Source organism: Vicugna pacos, chromosome 15, assembly GCF_048564905.1.
Source record: "Vicugna pacos chromosome 15, VicPac4, whole genome shotgun sequence".
NCBI classification, from domain to species: Eukaryota; Metazoa; Chordata; class Mammalia; order Artiodactyla; family Camelidae; genus Vicugna; species Vicugna pacos.
Window position 1 is genome coordinate 51125007 of NC_133001.1, and position 19604 is coordinate 51144610.

General features: G+C 50.7%; 2 long non-coding RNA genes across 3 annotated transcripts; one reads left to right on the top strand and one right to left on the bottom strand.

The window, feature by feature from the left end:
- Positions 1-628: 628 nt before the first annotated feature.
- LOC140685918 (uncharacterized) lies at positions 629-4270 on the bottom strand. Of its 2 annotated transcripts, XR_012059380.1 has the most exons (5): positions 4187-4270; positions 3235-3448; positions 2532-2981; positions 1994-2106; positions 629-1223 (listed from the first exon to the last, which is right to left on the bottom strand). It is a non-coding gene; the product is annotated as an uncharacterized lncRNA (long non-coding RNA). The 2 variants fall into 2 exon arrangements; XR_012059379.1 differs by having other exon boundaries at positions 2532-3448.
- On the top strand, positions 4234-6893 carry LOC140685917 (uncharacterized). Its single transcript, XR_012059378.1, has 3 exons — positions 4234-4347; positions 4429-4512; positions 5263-6893. It is a non-coding gene; the product is annotated as an uncharacterized lncRNA (long non-coding RNA).
- The last annotated feature ends 12711 nt before the right edge of the window (positions 6894-19604 follow it).

Here is a 19604-nt window from a genome sequence, read left to right on the forward strand (position 1 = left end):
GACCATGGAATCCCAGGAGTTTTGACACCATCTAGTCCATCATCTGTCCCACCTGGGGAATCTGAAGCCCAGAGACAAAGTTTCTTTCTCAAGATCAGAGAGCAGAAGCTAAAAGGATTCTGTCTCCAAGCTCAGAAGGCCATCCATCCTGACATTGAGAGATGTAAATGGAACCAGCATCAAAATCCAGAATTCACCAGCTAATGCCTCAGTCCATTCAGGCCACTGTAACAAAATACACCAGGGACTGGTCAACTTACAAACAACAGAAGTCTGTTTCTCACAGTTCTGGAATCTGGAAGTCCGAGATCAGGGTGCCAGCCCGAGGGCTCTGTCCCGGGTCACAGACTCCTCACTGTGTGCTGACACTGTGGAAGGGGCTAGGGAGCCTTCTCGGCCGCTTTATAAGGGCACTAATCCCATTCATGGGTCTCTGCCCTCATGACCCAGGCACCTCCCAAAGGCCCCACCTCCAAATACCATCACCTTGGGTGTCAGGTTTCAACACACGACGTTTGGTGGGGACACAAATATCCAGGCCGTGGCACTAAAAAATATCCTTACACAATTAGGGGTACATCTTCCTTTCCTAATCCATGAGTTTATTAGTGTTTATTAGGGATGCAGCACATTGAAATGATTCTAAAACTGAAAAGGGCCACGGTCCTGGTAGCCAACAGCCAGCGTACCGTTGTGGCAGGACCTTGAGCTGGTCTCAGCAGCTGAGGCCACGGCGGGCGGAGGATGGGGCACAGCCAGCTTGTTTCGGGGCAGTGAGACCAGGTGGAAGTGACCACAAGATGGGAAGGAGGTTAGAGCTGTCACCTGGAATTACTCTGCACTGCTATTCTCGGAGTCCCTTTGTGTTGAGGAGGGGTCCCTGTGTAACGGATGCTGCTGGTCCCCCTCCGGTTCAACCTCAGGTGGAGACAGACACTTCTCGGCAGGCAAAGTCCTCCAGCCCTCCCTTCTTAGCCTTGTCCACTACACCCAGCTGTACTGGACTGTGTCCAGCCTGGCAGGTATAGCCAGGAATCCCTTCTGCCCATCTTCACAGCTGTCCCAAAATGCCCTTCTTTCTCCAAAACTGCCTAATGAAGTCCACGTATCCTTCCAGACCCAGCTGCATTCCACTCCCTCCAAGAAATCCCTCCAGATCCATCCCATCAGCGTGCATCTCTCTGCAGCCCAGGCTCCCGCAAGACGTGTAGCAGAAATCTGCCCTGTGCCAAGGTTTAAAACAAAAAAAAATTGCTGTAAATACATGTCACATAAGTTTTACCATTTAAACATTTTTAAGTGTAAATTTAGTAACATTAAGTACAGTCACAATGTGGGCAACCATCACTCCTACGCGTCTCCAGGAATTTTTCAGCATTCCAAACTGAAATTGTGTACCCATTAAATAAATAACTCCTGCTCCCCATCCCGCCCCAGCCCCTGGTAACCTTCACTCTACTTTCTGTCTCTGGGAATTTACCTACTCTTGGTACCACAAGTAAGTCGAATCGCACAATGTTTGTCCTTTCGTGGCTGGCTTATTTTCCTTAGCATAGTATCTTCAAGGTTCATGGGTATTGTAGCAAGGGTCTGAATTTCATCTCTTTTATGGCTGAATAATACTCCGTTGTATGTATGCTCCACATTTCGTTTATTCGTCTGTCGATGACATTTGTGTTGTTTGCAGTTTCGGCTGCTGTGAACGTGGGTGTGCAAGTCTCTAAGTCCTCGCATCCAATTCTTTCGAGTATCTACCTAGACGTGGAATTGCTGGGTCATGCGATAATCCGACGTTTAACTACTTGAGGAGGCGTTTCGGGACTTTTGAGTGCCCACCTGTGCACTGACCCAGAGCCTGTGCTGCGTTCCCTTGGTTCCTAGCAAACTCTAAAGGGGTCTTTGGGGCCAGACAACCCCAGGTTCAAATCCCAGCTCTGCTTCCCAACCACTGAGCCCCCATTTTCTTATTTTCGAAGCAGACAATAGCACTTACCTTGCGGGGCTACTGTAGATGTAAAATGTTCCCATAACAGGAGACGCCTGGCTCTCTGCAGGTGTTCTGTAAATATCTGTCTTGCCTCCCTGCACCCATTTCTGTTCCCTCATCTGTAAAAAAGCATCTTATGTATCAAGTGCCTCATAAGCCCCAAATGCTTTCAGGACGGCTGGGTGGAAGTGTTCAGAGGCAACTTTCTTTAGAAAACATGCCCCGCACCCCCCCTTTTTAAAAGAAGCCCATGATTCCTCCACATGCTTCCCCATCTGTTCCCCCAAATGTGATCATTAGGAAATGATGCTGTCACTTTCCAACGTGAGAAATCTGCCCCTCCCAGCCCATCTCTGAGCGACGTGGCAGACGGGTAAGCAGAGAGCTCTTAATGCGCACACTCGGCCCCAGTCCCCCTCGGTTTTGAGATGGTTCCAAAACCAGGTCAGTCTCCCCTAAGAGGCCACCCAAGGTGTGGAGATAAAATGCCGATCTCAGGAGATGTGAGTGAAGGGGACTTAGAGACCACCTTGGGGACCCTCACCTTTTACGGTTCTCCCTTCAGGAGTCTTCACCAATGTCTAGGGCAGTGAGATGCCCTGGCTGCATATAAGGTTTGTCAACGAGGCCCAAGGACATCAGTGGACTTCTGAATACAGCAAGTTAGCGGGAGAGGCAAGACACACATCCCAGCCTCCTCCACCCCACTGCTGAGGCGTGGGGCGTGGCCTCCAGCCCCCCGAGGAGACCGAGAGGACTTGTCTAGACGGCACAAGGGAGCGCACGCATCTGGAACTTCGGGCTGTCTGCTAATTGTCCTCAAGACTCTCGTGTCAACCAGTTCTGCCTCCCGTTACCCTCGTGGAGTTTTCACATTCTGGCTTCTAAGGCTTTTTACGTGAAGTCCCTTGTCTTAGCTGGAGTTTTCTCCAAAGCAGAGCCTGAGACAAGGATTTGGGTGCAGGTTGCTCATTCGAGAACTGATCCTGGAAAGCTGGAGTGAAGAAGAGACGGGGTTGGGGGAAAGTCAGGAAGGGATGTTTTGTGGAGCTGCTTTTCACACTGGCAACTGTGGCCCAGTCCCACCAGGAACCCCGTAAATCATGGTGTAAACTTGTTCTTCCAGAGGATGGAAGACAGAAGCACACACTCCTGTCCCCCACTGGTTAAGAACTGTATTCGTTACTTACTGCTGAGTAGCAATTTGGTGGCCCAGAATTTACGGGCTTCAAACAACATATACTTACTGTCTTGCAGTTTCTCCAGGTGTGGAATCTAGGAGGGGCTTAGCTGGCTGGTTCGGCTCTGGGTCTCTCATGACGCCACAGTCAGGATGTTGGCCGGGGCTGCAGTCTCCGAAGGCTTACCTGGGGCCGAAGGCTCCAGTCCCAAGATGGCTCACTCCCACGGCTGTCGGCAGGAGGCCTCAGTTCCACCACGGCCCCGCAATTCGTGCTAGAACTGGATCACCACTTTTTTTAAGTGAAAATTCTCACCATAGAGCCTGACAAGCTTTCTGATGGTTGAAGAAAATGTACGTACGTATGCATTTATCATTTACACGCTGCCACTGGCCGCAAAGCAATTTATTGAATTGTTTTAAGAGGAAGTGATTTAAATAAAAAAAGTTAAGCACTACAATCAGACAACATTGTTAAGAAACCCAAAAAGAAAAAAAAGGAATTCTAGTTTTAAAAAATAATGGAAGAAATACATATTTATACAGACACAGACGCACGTAAGACACATGAGTGAAGATAAACCTAATTCTGAATCTTTTAGCAAATTTCCTAAAAGTTCCAGTTTGATGGAGTCTGGATTTAAAATGCTTTATGAAATACTTAAAAAAAAAAAAACCTATGAGAATGACTGACGCGAATTCAATGGAGTAACCAGGGGAAAAATCATCCTTCAGTCCTTTCACTAGGGACTGACCTCCTCTGGGTGATTGGTCTTTCTTTTTGCTCCTGCCTCATATTTGTCCCCAACAGCTTGTCCCAGGAGAAGTCAAATCCACCATTAATAACCCACAATGGACCAGTTCGGTTCAGCTGCAAAGCTGGAATAACTCCGTTGAAATGTTAAATATTGCCGTTCAGCTTAGGAAATGAATTAGACCAGAAAGCCTTGTTTTACGTAATCAAGCATATTTACCATCATTAGTGGCAATTAAGATAAAGCGTTAATGACTCTGTTTACCTTGGTGGAAAAACAGGCAGGGGGCGTGTGCTGGAGGCAGGAGAGAAGCCTGACGTGGGGCTTTGCCTGGATGAAGTCTCTGGGGCAGGGAGGATGTGCTCTTTCTCCCCTCCTAGAACATCAGAAGATGCAAGTACCCTTAGGGGGTCCACATTTTACAGGTGGGGAAACCAAGGCTGATAGCGTGGAAGGGGCTGAGCTGCCCACGGCCCCTGCTCTGAAACTCTGCCCAATTTGTTCAGCTGCCTCGCTAGCATAAAGGGTTGTTGCCGACGGAGAGGATGGAGAAGCAGGAGGCGCTACATACAGCCACACCGGTGTGCCAGGTACCTACTTAATTATGCATGCACGTTGCATAATTGACTATCCTAACCCTAACAAACACAACCTTTCCGGAGAGAGCTCGTTAGCTCCATTTTGCAGATGAGAAAACTGAGGCTGGGGCAAGTAAAATCAGCTGCACAAGGTAACGCAGCCCTTGGCTCCCCCCCCAAATCTCCAGTTTGGTCCATTTCAACCTACAGCCTCACAGGTCATCTGGTTCAACCGATTGCCCCCCCAACCCCTTATGCCTACACCAGCAGGCTCCCCCTAAGCCTCTGGAGGAGATCTGGAGTGGGAAGACAGGGATCAAAGAGTGCTTTGGGCCTGATGGGGCTTGCCTGCTCCTCCTTGGACTGCCTGCAGCTGTGGGACAAGTCCCACCAAAGTGGCTTCCCCCTGTGGCTTCCCGGCTGAGAAAAGAGCAGGGCTGTAGCATTCCTGAGCTCAGGAATGGGAGGCGGCAAGGAGATAATTAGGGGTAGAGAGCAATAGGGAATTGAAGCAATTACCCAGCTAATTGAGACCCAGTGGCCCACTTTCCCTGAACATCTGGGTGCCAGGCTCAGGAGGCTGACGGCCCAAACCTTCAGGTAATGGTAGCTGAACAGTCCCAGGAAGTGGGGGGGCCCTAGGAACCCGAAATTCTTGCTTGAGGCTGTGTCCCAGCCTTGTCTTCTGTGAGGTCAAGGCAGGTTGCGTGTGAAGTTGCTGCCCATGAAATTCACCCATACAGAGCTTGCTTTCCTCCTTAGCACATCGGATTAAATCATTTCCAGTCCCTGGTGTCATCCTGCTGGTCCATCCCAGTGGCCCCATCTGACACACAGAGAAATTGAGACTTAACAGGAGTGAGTTGCTCAGAGTCACATCCCCAGACCGGAATTAACTGGAAAAGCCTGTGTCTTCCCATCTCTGGCTCCATTATCTTCCACCTGCACCGCCCAGCTCTTGCCGGGAGCAAGAGTTTGGACACGTGTCTTCCATTCCTCCTTCCCACCTCCAGCCCCCCACCCATGGAGACCAGCCTATTCGCCATCCCCGGAACGAATGTTGAGGTCACCACTTCAGGAGCTGGAATTCTCACTGCCGAAGGCCCAGCTTTTGTATTTGCTGTGTACACAAAGGCAGCCCGAGTTAGCGCACGTGTTCCAGTGACTTCCACCCCCAGCCCCTCTCCTGGGACCCACGGGAACTCTGCTAAGATAATTATCTCCAACTGGGGTTTTGTTCGGTCCTCTGGTAAGACAAGCTCCCGTTTAGAATAATAAGGCTCTGCTATTGAAGGCTCGCTGGGAAATATTTTTCAAACAAGCAATTCACGTATGTGTTTCACATATGCCGCTCATTAAGGTTTATAAGACCTTTTGGTCTTCACAATAAAGCTTGTTTTGGGGAAGGTTAAAGTCAGCAAGCCCCGGTGACTGCCAGCACCTTGTTTCCTTCTTCAGAGGGGACAGAAATCCTGGGAAGTGTTGAAAGGGAATCAAAGGAGCAGAGGAAGAAATGGTGACCCCGAGAAGTCTCTGTCCCCCAGGAACAGGAGCAGGACCTGGAGGGGAGCCCTCCTGCCTGAACCCCACATGTGCACAGGCCTTGATGATTTGGGAAACAAGGCCACATCTTTATCTCAGTGACTCACAACCTGACAGCACACTGGATCCACTGGGGACATTTGAGAAACACGCCTGCCTGGGTCCCAGCCCCCTAAATCCTGATTGGGTTGATCAGAGGTGGGTCCCAGGATGGGGTCATTTTTAAGGCTCCTTGGCCGAGTGTAGTGGGCAGCCAAGGTCAAGACCATCAATTAATTCATAGGCCCTTAAAGCTGCCTTGCAGGTAGGCGGGCCAAGAATCATCCGCCCCATCCTAGACACAAGGCGAGCAAGGCCCAGGAAGCAGGTGCGGCAGGCCTGGAAGTGGCGGCATCGGGACTTGACCCTGGTTCTCCGGACAGCTTTTCCCAAGCTCTCCTCCTTGCCTCCTGTGCGAGAGCGATAGTGAAAGCTCACCACATACTGAGACCCAGAACTCTGCGCGTGTTCTCATTCAATCCTAACACACCCCCGAAGTCGGCATTAGGACAGCCATTTCACAGATGAGGAAACTGAGGCCCAGAGAGGGTGAATGACGTGCTTCATGTCACACCAAATACAGGACCTGACTTCAAAAGTCCTGCAGGAGCCAGGTACCTTGGGCCGTAGGAATTTAGCCATTCGGCTCCCATCTCTGAGAACCTCTCGCTCCTGTGTTTATAGAGTCCTTGAGGTCCTTTAAGGCCCTTATGAAGAAAGAGGAAGCAAGCATCCATTTATAGGCCACCCACTCTGTGTCACACACCATGCTGGCTGTTTTATCTACATTTAAAAATTTTAATAGATAAGGTTGCCCTCCCATTTCAAAGGAGAGAGAGATCTCGAGACCCAGCACCGCTTTGAGACTTGCTCCAGGTCACAGAGCATGGAAGAGTCCGGTTAAAGCCCCACAGCCCGCCGGCTCCCGCCACCCCATGTCGCCCCCGCCACCCCACGTCGCCCCCGCGCGCATGTCAAGTTGGCAGGTGTGACCTGCCCAGACACGGAGAAGAGTTTCAGGCAAATTTGAAAACCGCAAAGATGGTTTAAAAGAGGGGAGAACGGTTTTACTGTGGCCTTGGCTGGATTTCCTTGTTTTTGAAGTGGCCGTTCATTTGGTACCAGGGCATTTTAATCAATTAGGTTGAAGCTCGCTATTTACGAACGCACCAAAAGCCGGCATTTGCTTTTGTTATTAATTAAGAAGATCATTCTTTTTAAATGTTCTTTGATCCGACCATTTTTTGGCCTCCTAGTTTCTTGTAAACATGGCCACGGGGGTAGGTGAATGTAGAAACCCGTCACAGCGGGAGAGTGGGAATCAGGACTCAGGACCCCAGGGCCTGTCCCAGCCCTGCCCCTGCCCCTCAGCATGACTTTGGACAAGCCACCTGACTTCCGTGAGCCTCAGTTTCTTCCCCAAATAGAAGATTATCATCTCTATTCCAGCTTCCTGTCAGGGACACTGAAGATGAAAATGAGACAATTGAGATGAAACATCAAAACCTACAAAGGATTATGCAAATTGGATTTGTTGCTAAGGGAAATATTACTGTTAATATATAAAAACTGTTTGCTAACAGTGGTGTGAAATATGCACCGTTCTTCCCAGTTAGAAAAAGGTTGTCAACAACAATTGAGGGCGACACATATTTACTCAGTGTCCTGTGAGCTTCAGGGAGCCACCAGCTGTAGACTAAGAGTCAGTCATGCATCTATTCATTCCATGACCGGGGACTTATTTCAAGCCAGACCCCGGGCTTGGGGAGGTGCCGAGATGAAGCAGACACAGAGCCTGCTCAGGTCAGCCAAGGAAGCCAGCCTTCACACACTTACCCAGTGAAGCAGAATTAAGATGAAGACAGAGCAGAGGGAAGGAAGAATTGCCATGGGAGCCCAGAGGAGTGAGGGGGTTGAGGTGATTATGCTGTCTGGGTGGCTGTGGAATTTGGACTAGTCAAGTTTGGGCTTTTCTCCTGTGAGCCCTTGCCCTCAACCTTCACCCTCTACCGGTGTATCCTGCAACACCTTCCCTTGGAGATTTCAGGGAGGCCTCTGGTCTGTAGGACTTAGCATGACTCGCGCCCTTTGGATGTTCATAGGGCTTGGCTTGCTGGTCTACCTCAGGCTGCCCTGAGCATGGACCTTGGGAACTCCTTGGAGAAAACGCTCCCGAGGGAGCCTCTCAGGTCACTGTCTCTGGCGTGTCCCATCTGTTCACTCATTCATCTATCCATCCAACCATCCATGTCTTCACTCACCAGTCCCCACTGACCCACGTACATTCAACCAGTGGGCATCCATCAGTGAACACGCCTCAGCAGAGCCTACCACGCCTGCCTCACGTTCATCCATTCAGCAAACGTTTACTGGGAGCCCGGACTGACCAGGCAACTCCACGTCACAGGGCCCTTTTGACAGACTTCCTCAAAAGCCTGCATAAATTCAACCCAACATTACAAAGAGGTCTTTTCCTCTTCGTGGGTCACTAATCAGAGAAAACATAATTCATACTCCTGGCAAATATCATCACTCAATCAATGGATACACAATAGTCCATACTGCCTCACCTTTGCGTGTATAATATAAAATCCAGATTCGCTTAACTTTTAGAACTTTACAGACCACGTCCCATTTTGCAGATGAGATAACCAAGGCCTTGCAAGCGAACAGTAAAGTGGTCAAGGTCATATAGTAGGTTAGTGGCAGAGCTAAGGCTTTTATCTCCCCAACCCAGACCAGTCTTCAACCCCATATTATAATATGTTCTAATATTGCATGATGTTCTAGAATATGCCATCCCTTCAGCCAGAAAACATCAGAGACTGGGCTAGTCCAAGGAGAGCTGCTTTCAGAGACCCACAGAAATTCAAATGGACCACCAGATAATTAGATAACCTGCCCAGAGGGCAGGGCTTGTGTTATTCATTCCATATCTCTAGTGCCCACACACTGTAGGTGCTCTACAAATGATTGTTAGTTGAATGGATTATCTATTGGGGAACTCCTTACTGGCTTGAAGATAGTGAGCAAAATCAAAAGCGAAATCTAAAATGAGAAAGCTGATTAACACTGACCTGAAATGACTCTTGAGAAGCGTTGACAAGAAAAGCTACATGGAAGAAAGACTTTGTAAATGGCCAAGCCCTGAGAAAAACATTAGCTGTGTTACTGCCATGTGGAGTCATAGAAAGATGAGGGGGCAGCGGGAGAACCAGGATCTGGGGGAGGTGAAATAGGCTGAGCAGAATCTTGGAAGGAAAGCTCAGAGAAATACAGTATTTAGTACCTAAAAATGTTATACACAAGAGATCTGGTCGTTCATTTGCTTGTTGGCTTTTCAACAGGGGAAAAAAAAAATGGTGGGCAAATGAAAGATACTGTGGCCACTCACAGCCTAAACAAGAATTTTAACAAAAAGTGAGCTTTTCTTCTTGTGGTTTTGATGTGGATGTCGGACCAGATTACTAAGAGGTAACTCACCTTTACTGAGCCCTCGCTGGGCACAGGGTGCTTTCTGTACCTTATCCCATTTAATTAGGAATTTGAGGCAGATTCAAAACTGCCGTCCCCTAGTTATTTGGGTTCTGGAATCCAGGGATCTGGGAGGGCTCAGGTCAAAGGTTTTCCCATTATTAAAGTGTCCAGAATGACAGAAAGATCCAACGCCTGCCGCCTGACCTCCACCTCCACCTCTGTCCCTCCCCTCCTGCCGCCCCAGCCACAGTCTTATTCAAATAAACAGTCTTAGGTCCCAAGCGGAGTTCCTCCGAAGCCAAAGCAGAAATCCTAATTGTGGTTTAATGAGGCCCGGGTTTGCTCTGACCGGGCTGTTTACTGAAGCAATTTCAGTTTGCTCCTTCTGTCCAGAGATTGCAGCCACTGACTAGCCTGTTCAGGATAAATGTCACAACGGGCACCGGGGGAGGTTCGACCAGCTCCCCTCTTCCCTCTGTCCCCTCACTCTGCAGAAGGAGCCGAGGGATAAAGAAAAGGAAGATGCATTCTTTGTCTCTAAGGTACACTGAGGCAGCATTTAAAGAAGGGACAGCACTCTGAGAGAGGGGAGCGTGGTGCTCTGGGGGTCCAAATCCAGCTTTCTCTGGGTCACATGAAGAGCTGGTCCTGGAAGACTTCCCGGAGGACGCGTCATACGGCATCACATGGCAGCTGCTCTGGAGCTGACTCCATATTAGAACTCAGAGTGCTGTGTCCTTTCCCACAGCTTGTGGCCACCCCAACAGCCTGCAAAGGGCTTCCCTGGCCTCTTCTGCACCGTCCCTGTGCAGGAGGTAACTTCAAAAATCTCTTGGTTGTGCCAGAAAAAGAAAGAAAAATGCCATATGATATCACTTACATGTGAAATCTAAAAAAACGAACACAAATGAACTACTTATTTTTTATAACTTAGATGATTGATTTCTTGAAGATATGTAAGCACATTTGACTGTCCTTTATGATTGGATTACTACATTCTGTTGATTCTTTAAAAAAAAAATCTCTTGGTTGCAGAATCACAAAGAAACACACATTTAAGTGATCCGTTCAGTGTGGTGGCTCCTCCTGCAATGGGAAGCGCCCCAAACCTGGAGGCCCAGTGCCTGCTGCTTCGAGGGCATGACACGTGTCCTATTATGGCTTCACTCCCAGGCCTCAGAGAGGAGCAGCAAAGAGGAAAGAGAAGGAAGATAATCTTTACTGAAATGTTAAAGGCAAATAGCATCTCCCTTATTATTTTGATTGATCAATTCTTGCTGCCAGTATCCAAAGGAGGAAGCCCAGGCTTGGAGAGGCAGAGACTTGCTCAAGGTCCTGCAGTGGTGGAGCCAGAGTATATCTGGAATTATTCATTCACTCACCAACGACTTACTGAGCGCTCGCCATCAGCCAGGCGCGGTTCTAGGTGCGGAAGGTGTATCTGGGAATAATCAAAGACCTGGCCTCTTGGAGATGAGATTCCAGGCAGGGAGACAGACCATGGACACGTTGATATATAATATAATATAACGTCTGTAAGATGCGTCTGACTCAAACCCTCGCTCTCTCTTCTACATCGCATGGCTTTCCTCGCAGCCACGAGCATCTGGCCTCCGACGAGTCCCTCGACCCTTTTTATTTCCACGCACCCGACATTCGGGCTTAATCGCGTGCTGCCTATCCACACGCCCTCCATAAACCCCAAATGCCCCTTTGGGGGCTTGTGCCTTCCCCACAAAGCCATCCCTGCATCAAAGGAGAACTCTGTTCTCGGCCTGATGCCTGCGGAGCAGCTGTCCTCAGCAGGCCTGGAATCCTCCCCAAAACAAGTCAGCCCCTGGGGTTCTCCTGTCCTTCCTGGAGGTACCCTCTGAAGTTCCTGGCGAGGAAGTTCTGGTTCAGATAAAGGTTACCCAAATAGCTCCAGCCGCCCAAAATGTGGTGGGAGATTTACAGGAAGCAGGGAGGGGTGGCACTTCCAGGGGCCGTAAATCTCTCCTGCCCGCGGCCGGGGAAGCGAGTGCGCCGCCAGCACTAAATCAATTTCATTGGCGTGCTCCGGTGTTTCTGCACTTGGAGGCTGGGCCTGCGGTGGGAAGGAAATAGTTGTCAAACATCAGGAATGATGAGGACAGACGCCGGCATCTGAGGTCATGATTTCCTGTGGACCAGAGAGCTTGTTGGGCTTGGTCTCTTCTTGGGGGTCTTGCCCCAAATGCCTCTGTCCCAGGGAGTGAGCAGCCCAAGCTCCGTGATCTTAGGGTCCAGGCAGCATCGCTCTCTGGGGGCTTTTCCCAAAGTCCCCTTCTCCCGGGCTCCGTCCTCCCAGCTCTCTGCGCGTTGACTCCATCTCATCAGTCATACCTTAAGCGCAAATGTCTCTTTCCAGACTGGCTTTCCCTGCACGTTCTAACTAAAGTAAGCCCGCAGACCCCACTGCTCTCTTTCGGTATCTCTCCGGTGTAGAGCCTTCATGGACAACCCTGTATGGAAGAATCTTGCGGCTGTAACCACGGCGACCACCTGCGGAGCGCCACCAGGTCAGCCCCATGAAGGTGGCCTTGCTGTTCACTATTGCATTCCTGGTACCCTGCTCAGGACTGGGTATGCACTAAGTGCTCGATAAAGGTTTATTGAATGAAAGAACCAATGAAGAAATGAATCACCAAAAGGCTTCCACCTTAATCTCCATCTTCCATCCTGAGTAGCAAAGATGGATAGTGAGGAGAGGGATAAACTTATTTATCCCAAACACTAGGAATGTTTTCACCAAAAGCGTTCGCGGTGTGTGCTCAGCTCTAGGCTGCAGGAGGGTTGTTTGTGTGTTTTACTCCCACTACAGAGAGATCTCACGGAATCAGGGTTCTTCCTCTTTTACCCAAGGGACCCAAAGCCCCAAGCCTGGGTTCTAGGGCAGCACAGCCGAGGCTGCTGACCTCTGGCTCTTACCTCCTTCCTAGTGTCTTGCTGTGTCCCCCTTTGGGACAAGGCCAAAGTCTCTAAGGCTCACTTGTAAAATCAAGGTGAACATGCGGAGGAGCAGGAACGAGGATGGTAGGTCAGTACCTGGCACCAGAAAGTACCCGGTCAAGGTTAGCGTTCTTCTCTGTTGCTTCCTTTTTCATTCACGCAGTTTCATGGTACTTCTTCTCTTACTTCCCAAATCCTATTTCTTCCCCACCACAACTCCCCGCACCTCAACTTACCAACAATTTCAACACCCGCCCCCCACCACCATGTCTACTGTGGTCCTTGTTTTAGGTATTTTCCTCCCTTGCTAACTAACCCAATTTTTAAAATTCAAAAAAAAAAGTTTCAGTCACCACCTCCAAGAAGCCTTCTAGGATTTCCAGTCCCATTTTGATGTAAAGAAAAATGTCCAACAACACTTTCAACTTTTCTTTGTGATTATAAGTTTAAACAGCCAAGAGTTTTAATATTCATTCATTCAACCCACACGTGTTACAGGCGCAATCATCAACCTCAAGAATATAAAGACAAATCAGATGTAGCCTTTTCTCTCGGAGAGCGCCCAGCCTAGTGAGAGAGAAAGACCCATAAGAGCAGTACATGATGGAGTGGTAAGAGGTCTAAAGAGCAAACCAAATCAGCCAGGTTAGTGCTAGCTGCTATAACAATAAGCCCCCAGATGTCTCAGCTTCACAAGATAGAAGGAGATTTCTCATTCATGCAACAGTTCAATGCACGTGTGCTGGTTGGCAGGAGGCTGGGTGGGAACAGTAAGGGAGTTGGGGAAGCTTCTCCAGCTGGGGAAGGAAGGGACAGTTCAAGGACAGACTCACTGAGCCAGCTCAGAGGCTGGTTAAAACTAGAGCTCGTGTATTTGATGTGTGTGGTAATTGGTGTGTATTCAGGCCAAGCCAACGATGGTCTTTTGTTTAGGATGGAAATACACAATTTCAAGGAGGACAACAGGGACCCCAGCTTGGGAGCTATCCACGAGGCTGGCTTGCCCTCTTACCATCAGGTCATCTAGTATCTCCAAGGTGGACTCACTTTTAAGGAAGGCTTCCGTCTCCACTTTCTGTCTTAGAGCGTGGCTAGATGGAGTCCAAGAGATAAAAGAGCCAAACAAGGGTGTGCTCAGCTCAGAACTATAACATTTGCCAGAAGGGGGAGGGTGCAAGGACCAGGGGGAGTATCTGTCCATGGGGAGCCAGCCTCAAGTCTGCGTGAGCACATGGTATGCAAGGTGGCGGGCACCTGGCAAGGGGTACAGCTGACTTATCAGGATGGGAGACCCTCTGACCCCATCCGGCCAAGGAACCAGAGCTAGATGAGACTGGAAGGCCAGGTGGGCTAGCCCCTCGACATTTGAATCCTTGGTTATGGCATTTCCACGAGGGAGAAATTCAGCATGGATGTCTCACTGGGCAGACTGGATGTGTCAGGAAGCTCTGAGAGAAAGATTTCCTCAGGTTTCACTAAAATCCAGGACTTCATCCCCCACGTTGGACCCCCAGATCGTCTTCTGCCCTCATCGGACACTCCAGGAAACAGAAGAGGGGAGGGACTTGCCCATGTCCTCAGCAAATCCATGGCAGGTCTGGGGAGGGAAGCCAGCTTCCCCCATACCCGTTCTTGGGTTCTTCCCACTCCATTTTGTCAAATCTGTTTACAAAAGAGAAAAACCAAAGGAGCTGTATTTCTTCCAACTTGGTTTTGAATCTCCGAGGTTTTCCTGGTGAGACAGAAGGCACGTGGGAGGCTGGAGGAGGGCCCTGCTTCTCCAGGGGACCGGAGGTGTCAGCGAATTGTGACACGAGGAAATACATTCGCGCAGAATGAAAATGGGGGAAAGGGAGCAATTTTCAAACCTTCAAGCAATTAGGAGAAAAGGCATCTCAGGAAATAAAAAATGACCCTTTCAGGAATGTTCTTTCAGAGAGTGAACAAGGAGCCCACACATCTATTACAGAAAGTAAATAGTCTGGTTACCTGATTTTCCGTGTAATTGATGGGGTTCTCAGCATAATCACTCTGGCGTTCATTAACAGATCTTGAAAACAAATTTTAACACTTGCCACACATCAAAAAAAATTTTTTTTTAATTGCAGGAAAGATAAATCCCCCTGGAAGGAATTATTTATTTCAATGCACCATGAACGAGTCTGCACAGATAACGTTCCCTCAGAAAATGGCTCGTGTCTCTGTCATGTTTACGTCCGCCCCTCTCCACCACACAGGGCGAGCCGCCCCCAGGATGCTCAGAGGACCGCGCCCCCACCACCGCCCGACGGGTCCCAGGGCTGCGGGACACAGGGCAGGAAGGCCAGGCCGAGCAGGGGACAGGGAGCTTGAATCCCATTCTGCCACCTCCATGCCATGACCTTGGGCCCCAGTTTCCTCCTCTATAAAATGGAATCAAGCTTAGTGATCATCTCATGAAATTATACACGAGGAATGCTTAGCAAGGGGCCAGGCACATGGTTGGTGCCTTACAGAAGTGGCTTATTCTTATTTTGTGCAGATACCGGCCCTTCCCGGAAAGCTCCCAGGCACTGGGGGGAGACCACTCTAACCCAGTGTGTTAAGTGCTCTGTGGGGGAACCCTGAAATAGAAGAGGAGCAGAAGAGAGGGTGATTCTCTCTGGAAGGTGAAGTCGGGGTGGCCTCGCTGAGATGGTTACACTCAAACGGGACTGTGAAGGGTGAATGTGAGGAAGGAGGGCGGGAGTCCAGGCAGGAGACGGGGCAATACCAGGGCTCCGAGGGAGGGCCCGGTGGGGCCCGTGCAGAAAACTGCTGTCACGTTGGCAGAGCCGGTGCTCGTGTGCCACGGGTGGGCTGGATCCTTCCCTTGAGCCAGAACAGGAAGGCTGGGGTGCATCTCACACCGGTGTCTAAAGGTCATCACCACATGAGCGCTCCTAAGAGGGGACAAAAGGTCTGGTGTCCAGCCCCAGAGCCTCAGAGCTGGCGAGGGCGCTGGTCTCTGCCAGAAGCCCCCCATCCGTCACCCCAGCATCACCCCAGCATCACCCCTGCTTCTCCTGGTCTGAAGCATCAGTCTGTCTTTGCAGCTGCCGGGAAACAAATTCCGTTTGCCCCAGTCAGGGGCCTGGCTCCCTGGCAAGGCAAACAGAACCTCCTACCATCCAAGAGCTTGGAACAGGGTCCAAGGAGAGTCCGTAGGAGCCAGGGGATTCCACGAATGACGATTTGAACATGGCAGCCCAAGAGGGAGGGGCTTGAACATGGGCCCCCTAGGAGTTGGCAGCCGATCCCAGTCAAGTGCGGCGAGAAGCCAGGTCTCGGGACTCCCAGGCCACTCAGTGCTCCCACCCAGCACAGCTGTGCTGAGCGGCTCTGGGAACGCACTCTGGGCGAGGCGAAGGGCGCCCCCTGCGGTTGTGCGGACAGAGCCCAGGCGGCCGAGGCCATCGCCCTGCACCCAGCTCTCCAGGCAGTTAGAAATCGGTTCTTCCACATCACGTGATTCCAACGCCCAGTGGACACAGAACCAGATCTTGCCCGTTACTTGCAGGGGCTTGGCACTCGTCTAGTCCAGCTTCAGTAACTGCCATACGTGAAGCCCTCGCCCCTTCCTGACCTTGCCCATGGCCGACGTGGCTCATTAGTCACCATAAATGTTCCTGCCAAGCCTGGTCGAGGCCTCCTGATTTTTCTCAAAACTGGGCCCAGGACAGCCATCACTGATTCATTCACTGATTCAAGATATATTAATCTCCGTGCCAGCCCCTGTTCTAGGCACTGCTCGGAGTTGTCCTTGACCCAGATGCCATGTGCAATGTCTGACCCACTGGCTCAACGTCCACCTGGGACGTCCAGGCCCAGAGAGCATGATGACCTGCCCCCCATCACATAGCCAGACTCCTGATCCAGTTCTGTGTCTCACCCATCACGATGCCTCCCATACTCCCGACTCTGTAACTGAACAACACCGCAGTGAGCACCCAGCCCTGTGCAAGGAACACATGGATTTCCTTGTTCCTTGTCACTTGCCCATCAGGAGGCAGTAATAACTAGCTGGATCCTCACTGCCAGCCCAGATTCCTTTTATCATTTACAAGTGGAATTGTATTTGGTGGCTTAGCTTCCCCCAAGCAATTTACATACATCTTGTCTTGCACAGAACCTCGTCAAGTGAGTGTGAGTGGCTCCATTTCACATTTGAGGATGCTGAGGTCCAGGGAGGTGGGCTGACCTGTCCTTGGAGGTCACGCAGCCAGCAGGGACCAGGTCAAGATCTGAGCCAGAGCCCTGGCCACAGTCCGAGCGTCTCTCACCACGCCCTGCCGCCTTTCCATGCACACACTGTGTTCGTCATTTCATTCACCCTCGGACTTGTCATCACTTGTCACGGATTTAAATTTTAAACTTTTTCCTTCGAAATAGCCTGCTTTCATTTGGCAGTGGCTTCTGCAACTGTGCAGTTTGAGAACAATATGAAAATCAGCATTTCATCAAGATGTAAAGCTTGTTAAGTGAGATCTTGAAATCTCTAAAATTATTCTTCCAGGATCAAGCGGAACAAAGGATGCTTGAATTTTAAGCATTCATTTAGGGGAAAAAACTGAAATATGTGTCCATGAATCTCTAAAAAATAACCCCGAAGGGAGGCAGTGGAGGGAGTTTCCACCCTAGAGATTTTCCTCTTGAAAGGAACCCCGCAGGGAGTGCAGGGCAGCGAGGAAAGACAGGACCTGGGAGTGGGAGACTGGGCCCTTGCTGTGTGATTCTGGACAAGCATCTTCTCCCCTCTGGGTCCCAGTTTCTCCATCAGTCTTATGAAGTGTTGGACTGGGTGCTGTTTCTGGTCCCTCCCACCCATGACTGTCTGTGAACGTAGTCTCTAATTCTGCACTCGCTTGGACTGGAACACGTTCAGATGTGTACCCCGAGGATGTCACTCGAGGATTTTGATTGCTGTTTGTAGGTGACTCCAGGTGAGTCACATACTTCTGGTCTGAGGGTACCACCTGCTTCTCCAGTGGATCTTAGCCAAGTAATTTGAGGACAGCTAGACAGTCCATGACTCTCCCTATGTAACTGAAACCACTTCTCTGTAAAATGCATCTGAAACCCCCAGGTCCCTGCTCTCTGAGGACCAGGGTCCCACGGGAAGGGAGTAAGAAAACGGGGCACAGCCTGTAGGGTACCCAAGGAGGGGGGGTGCCGGAGACCCTGAGTAGCCCGTCCTCTTTGCCAAGGCCCCTCCAGTGTTAGTGAGACAGGATCTAATTACAGATCCTCGTCAATCTTTACATGCTTGCCCTTCTCCAACTATTTGGAAAGCAGCTCTCAGTCCTGTCCCATCAGCAGGCATTTCCCCCTGTTCTGCTTTGGCCCCGTGCCAGGACTTACAAGAATCTAGTGGCAAAAAGCAGGACAACAGTTCCGCCCCGGGAGCTCTCAGGAGCCTGCTGGGCATCTGTTTCCTTATTCACTCCCTCCCCAGGGCGTGGCCATAGCGGGGCTCCAGTGCAGAGCCACGCGCTTGTATGGGAAACCTGTAACGTTGCCTCTCAAGCGTGAAGACTAGCCGCGGTGGAGAATGCAGACCATGGACCCACAGCAGCTGTGGCCTGGCAGGGACAGTGCCTCAAATCCAGGACCCTTCCACCCACCTCTGCCTGGTCACTGTGCGGAGGGAGGAACCCAGGGTCAATAGGACGAAAATTGGAAAACGGGACAAGGCAGGGGGCTGGATTTACCTGGGCAAGTCAGAGAGTTACTGGTGGAAGTGAGGGAACAGAAAGCTGGGTTTCAGGGAGAGACTGAAATCACTTTATTAAGAAAGGATTTTCAGGCTTGGCTGTGTGTTATGAATGCAATCTTCCTTGGATATTCCCTTCAGACGCTGAAGTCACAAATTCTGTTGCTTTTAAATTACTGTGGATGCTGGATTGGTGTTCATTGAATGAAACGTGGAGCAGAAACGGGGCTTCGGGGCCCCTCAGCTTTGGTGACATTCTGTCTTGGGCTCCAAGTATAACGAAATGCCTTTTATCCTCCCCTCCCCCCTACAACCACCCCTCCTCCCCATGCCAGCCATGAATCTCTTCACCGTGAGGTTAGTGTCTTGCTCCGTCTTTGAATTGTCTCGTTCACAATGGAGGCTCCATAACCATTTTTTGAAGGAGCCTATCCTGAGGCAAAGGTGGAAGAGGGCTGAAGCCAGACCGCACTGAGGTCCCTCCCCGACTCACCCCTGGACCATATTTTCTGGTTACTGGAGGGTAGGTTTCTAAAGCCCACCCGCATGCTGGAGACCTCAGGCTGAGAGACGATTTGGAAGGACGGGGGGAGGGGGGGAGGCCACTGCCAGCTAACAGAGCTCCTTCGAACTCTCCCAACTTTGTTGGCCGAGGGGAGCTGGTAGGGGGAGCAGCCCTCTGGGAGGTGAGGACAAGAGGAAAGAGTGGAACAGTCGGCTGGAGGGGAGGGAGGAAGGGCAGCGCATGCAAGAGGAAGGATGACGTCGGAGGAAGGTGGGAGAGATGGAGGGAGGGAGGCAGGGCGGGCAGACCCCTAGATGGGAGAGGGCCCGGCCGAGGACCGTCTCCCACCTGAAGAACTCTGTTCATTTATTGCACAGATATCCAAGAGCTTCCAAAATGGCGCTGGCACTTCAGTCAGTGCCTCCCTCTTCAACTGCCTTTCTTCCTGAGACAGAGACAAGGCTGTCTCCCCATCCGTCTACACAGCATTCCAAATGCACCTCCTTGATGAGAGCTTGGGCAAAAACCCTGGTTGGGAGAAGATCCCTCTCCCCAGGTGACCCTCCCCACCTTCTCACTCGGGGTCTCCCCCTCATCTCCCCTCCCTCTGGTTAAGAGACTCTGGGGACCGCATTCCAAGGACGGCTGGAGACCCACTTTCTGGAACAAAGCGGTGACTTCCTCCAGCACCATCGTGGCCCACCCCCTCCCCAGGTCCTCAGAGAAGGGCAATTTGTGGAAACGGAGCTGCTGGGTAATAGATTTCTCTGTCAACATGATGAGTGAAAGAAAGAACGAGGTAATTACCAGTCATGCACTTCAATTACGGCTGCCTCCCCC